We start from the raw sequence: 5,252 nt of genomic DNA, 5'->3' as shown, positions 1-5,252 counted from the left end.
ATGGACATTGCGATAACATTAGACTGAGTACAACACACCATAATTATACGCATCACAGGACGTTTTTAGAACGTAAATTGTTACGGTAAAACAAAAGTTCGTTATCAAACGTGAAATATAAGTTCACACACTTAAAATCATTTGTATTCGTCGCCTAAAAAATAAGCTATGTGTTAGAAAGTGGCGTAGTTTGTGTGAAAAGGGGTTTAGGCACATGTAAAATAATTTACAATATAACGCTGTGGTGGACAATTTTCATACAGAAACAAATCGACGCAGATTAAATTAATATATTTTCGTTTCTGACAAAACATAATCGTTAACAATTTCATAAGCGACAGTCCACTTCGAACCACGAACGTCTGCATGGTAGCAACGTTCTTGACCAATGCACCACTGCTCTTTCAATGTTTAATGCCACGCAAACATGGTGTGACGTTCACAATTCATCATTTAAAACTAAGCTTAGCCCCGATTTTACAAAAGTAAATTATTGAGCTGTGATACTCATTTTTTTTTATTAAATATATATTAAATATTATTTAATGAACCCAATATATTATTTACTGAAATATACATTGAATAAATATGAAATTGACTCGTCAAAACTAAGATTAGACCAAGCAAATGAAGATTCACACTACACATCAGCCCTCCCGTTTTCATCGGATTCTTTCATCCCTGGAATCTCTTCTATAACTATAGTGGTCATATTTCTGTTAGACGCTTTTAAGTGATTTCTTACCAGACTTTGGCATTTTTTAAAAAATGCAATGTAATATTTGTACTCACAAAATTTTTTTTTTTTTGAATAGTGTGAAATTATGTGTCTAGAATAAACATGTATACTTTTTTAACCAAAATGTATCCGAAGAGTTAGAAATGCGCAATTTAGCCGTGGAGCATGAAAGCATGATTCTCACTCCAACGACGCGAGACTTTACAGGTCTGTCGAATTTCAAACTGAATAAACTTATGCATATTAAATGTTTATGAAGTTAAAGTTAACTCCAAGTTGGTTTGTCTGACATAAGAAAGAAGGTATATTTTTGTCTATGATATCCATTCAATATGGCCATATGTAATTTCCATTATACATCTGATATCACGTCTTTGGCAGGCATCATTACAAAAACATTCAAAAAAGGTGAAAACTTAGAGCAAGCAAATGCACGTTTTGTAATTAAATCATGTAACTTTACAGACACGTTTTCTCAACATTTTCAATACAAGACATTAACAATTTGGAACACAAGTCGCCTAAGTTTCTTTAGTGTAATTATTTTCCTTATGTAATCAGGTCTGTCTTTCAACTGAGGACGGTTTTTATCGCATTTCTGTTTCAGCTATATTGCCCTCTTGTTATACATTATCCGTTGCGGCTAATCGGTCCACCGATACATGTAAAAGACGCAAGCATCACTGTGAGCACATATTCGAACAAAAGTGAGACACACTAGCAAACACAGAATATATAGGCTGCGTACATGAAGTTCTGAAAGATAAAATGTATCTTTTCTGCAAGCATAAATATGATGCGATGTCGAAACAAGACTGAAATGCCATGTATTGCCCAGGTTTTCAAATGTGCTAAAGTTCGTATTTTTAAAGCAGTTTCAACCAAATCTAGTAAAATCTTTCCACTAATCTATGGCAGGCTGGCGGTAACATCGGTGAAGCAAAACTGTCATTTGATATCATGATCAGCTTCGTCAAAATGTGTACTGACGAGGACTTGTTATCTGTCTAGTGTTAAGACACGGGGCAAGATAACGCCATTCCTTGTTGGAAATTTTTCAGAGCAGACCAACTTTTAAATATGAAGATACATACCGGCATTATATTGGTATTAACGTTGTTATGTGCAAACTCCGTGCGGTCTGACGTGGATGTTGCAAGTACACTTGCTGATCTCGCGGCTAGAATAGTACAGCTTGAGGCAATAACTGTACAGCTTGGGGCCAAAACTGTAAAACTGGAGGCCCGAAATGAACAGCTCGAGACAAAAATTGGCGAGCTTCAAAACTAACGAAATGCAGACAACGAAATACGGAAGGGTGCACGTAAACATGAATACAACCAGCTGAAAGATTTAAAACTTGAATTACGAAAGCATGAACGGGTTCACTTTCATAACGGGACAGATGCTACGCAGCAAATTCCAATGAGTTTCATAAAGTCACCGCACACAAGAGGTAAGTTCCAATTTCATTAATCATTTTAACATGATCCTAGCAGATTCTTCCAGGGGCAAATCATCACGCAATATCAGTTGTTAAACTTCTAAGAAAAAAATGCACACAGAAGTCCAATATTCCAATTAATTACTAAATACCATAGGAAAAAGTCGACATCAAAATTATTGTGATGCAAGTTATTTTTTATCGGCTAATTACAAACTCTTTGTCGTTCTGATACCTGACAACGCATCATTCATTACAATGTGTTTTAAAGAGCCTGGGACTGTCCCTACTGCCTTTACTGCGTGTCTCACAACGCCCACTCTTGAAAACGTGGGAGACCATCAAACCGTACATTTCGATAGTGATCACCAACGTCGGTAACGCATAGTCAGTACTCCGGAATATTTAGAGCGCCGGTGAATGGAGTGTACGCGTTCCACGTAAGCCTTATGACGGAAGCAAACAATGTTGCATACTTTGAACTCGTGATAGACGGTAAAATTGTTGACGACGTGTTCGTAGACGCCTCCCACACAGCCGAACTAAGGACATCCGCGGAGTTTTGGCTTCTTCATCTGAATGCTGGCTCAGAAGTGTGGATACAGACATTGGCTGGAAACTGTATCCACGGGCGATGCCACACGATGTTTTCCGGATATTCGTGTTCGAAACATAACGCAACATTGATTGTTATTTCTTGTTTGAAAGTTTACAATTTAAACTGGGCTTTTGAAAACAAATCTTATTGTTCTTGCTCGAAAGAAAGCATTTACCAGTAAAACTAAACTTTGCAAGTTGTTATGATTAGTGTACGTTTATTAAGCAGCCATTACACATGGCTATTTGTGTTTAGAGCGTTTTGCTAACTTGTTTGTAATAAGAAGTATGAAGTTTGCAAACAAATACGTGTTATATTTTTTAAGAACTAATAATATTAAACTGAAAAAAAAGAAATACACATATATGTTTACCGTTGAGCCGAGATACCACTGTGACAAATATTCAGGTCAAAGAGCATGATGATTTTGCAACAAATGTGGTCTCAATTGTTTTTTAAAAAACATTTCATTTGGCCTAATGACAAATTTTTTGACCCCACGTCACCAAGAGTCGAACGATGATGAGAAATCACTTGGACTAATAGTCGCAGTGTCATAAAGATTGAAAATCAATATAGCCTCAATGTAGAGTGTTCACACGTATTTTCTTTGATGCAACATTGTGGCCTAGATTTTAATCCCACGTGATTACATTTGAACACAGTTGACAAATGTATGGACCAAGCTTAATGACGATTGTGCAATACATGTGGCTTATGGAGTATAGGATGTTCACAAAATAAGTCTTTACCATGCAAACTGCGAACTACACAAAACTCAAAGTGGCATATTTGCTCAAATTAGCTAAATATATTCAAGATCCCGCAAATTAATTTACTGCCATCAAGGCAGAACCTTGTTCATCACTAACCACACATACACATTAATAAACATAACCACAAATGATACATAGTATTGCAACAACAACATAATAAAGTTGCCCGCATATTCGCTTATATTTTTATAACTGTTCGCAACCAGCTGATTTATTTAATTCATGCTTATTTGCATGTTGACTGACAGAAAGTAATAATCATATACAGGTAAAAACCGTCCATGCAATCAAAAAATGGGTTGGACTCGATTCATTTTTGACGAGCGTGACCACAGCTCATGTATTTCAGAGAATATATATACTTGCTAAAATTAAGCAGACGGCAGTCCAGCACACCTCAGAGAGTAGAGTAATTTGGTGTATTATTAACAATTACAGGGCCTCCCTCCTGTCCTGTTTGTATCAACGTCGACTAGAAAAGGTTGAGGACTTGAAAGCATTGTGTAAATGAACATAAACGTCTAAAATGTTATTGGTGTTGTTTGCGTCTTTCTTAATGAATTAATATGCTTCAAAACCACAAACACACATAGTATGCATAATGCAACATTTTTTTTCCATATTAAAATACATTGATATATGAATAATTATTTCAAACAGAAATCCATCAAACAAACCATAATCAAAGACATACAAAATAGTATTCCAATAAAATAATAACTATCACTACATGGTTTTGCGCATGGAAATGTTGTGTTTTTGTTTTAGTAGTTTAACTCATGTTCTTATTGAACAAGATATGTGTTTGTCAGAAGCACAATGCCCCCTAATGCGCCGCTTTTACTTTATTTTTTAACCTTTGACCTTGAAGGATGACCTTGACCTTTATCCACTCAAAATAAGCAGCTTCATGAGATACACATGCATGCCAAATATCAAGTTGCTATCATCAATATTGCAAAAGTTATAACCAAGGTTAAAGTGTTGGGACACACACAATGAATAACTTGACTGACTGACTGACACAGTGACAGACAGACAGACAGACAGGCCAAAATCAATATATACCCCCAATCTTTTGATCCGGGGACATAAAAACAAGAGCTGTCTCCATCGGAAGACATAATAATTATGCCCTCTAAAAAACGCTTTTTCGAAACCTTAACGCAGATTTTGAAACCTAAAAACCCTAAGTTCAAGGTGAAGGTCAAAGGGGTCAAAAATGTTGTGTGTATGGAAAGGCCTTGTCCATATACACATGCATACCAAATATGCATACCAAATATGAAGGGACATGAGTTATGAGCATTTATCGAAACCTAAATGCAAAAGTGTGACGGAAAGAAAGACAGACTGACAAATGGACAGACAGACAGACGGACAGTGCGATCACTATATGCCCTCCTTCGGGGGCATAAATAGGTTTGTTGTTGTTTTTTAATTAATGTTTAACATGTTTTCATTACCTACGTGTATGTCATTATCATGTGCACAAAATTATACACATTCCCATCGATAAAATCATCAAATGTAGCATGTCAATGTTACATCTTATATTCAGACTGCAGTTATTTGGTAAAAACGTTTTTAATATAATAAGCAAAAAAGCAAACCTAACCTTTAACCAGCAAAATCTGCGGACTATAAAGCTTTAAGAAACAATACTTTTACATGAAACGTTTGAAAATAGTAATA

The 5,252-nt window shown here is 35.8% G+C and overlaps 2 long non-coding RNA genes across 2 annotated transcripts in view; both read left to right on the top strand.

The window, feature by feature from the left end:
* LOC127853576 (uncharacterized) overlaps nt 1-5,252 on the top strand; it is a 36,173-nt gene continuing 30,921 nt past the window's right edge. Inside the window, exon 1 of the long non-coding RNA XR_008036668.1 lies at nt 1-85. This is a non-coding gene — a long non-coding RNA (uncharacterized LOC127853576). The remainder of the gene's footprint in view (nt 86-5,252) is intronic.
* LOC127853575 (uncharacterized) lies at nt 1,797-2,923 on the top strand. Its single transcript, XR_008036667.1, has 2 exons — nt 1,797-2,195; nt 2,455-2,923. It is a non-coding gene; the product is annotated as an uncharacterized LOC127853575 (long non-coding RNA).

The sequence above is a fragment of the Dreissena polymorpha genome, chromosome 12 (genome assembly GCF_020536995.1).
Source record: "Dreissena polymorpha isolate Duluth1 chromosome 12, UMN_Dpol_1.0, whole genome shotgun sequence".
In the NCBI taxonomy this organism is placed as follows: Eukaryota; Metazoa; Mollusca; class Bivalvia; order Myida; family Dreissenidae; genus Dreissena; species Dreissena polymorpha.
This window is presented reverse-complemented; position numbering and strand designations above follow the sequence as displayed.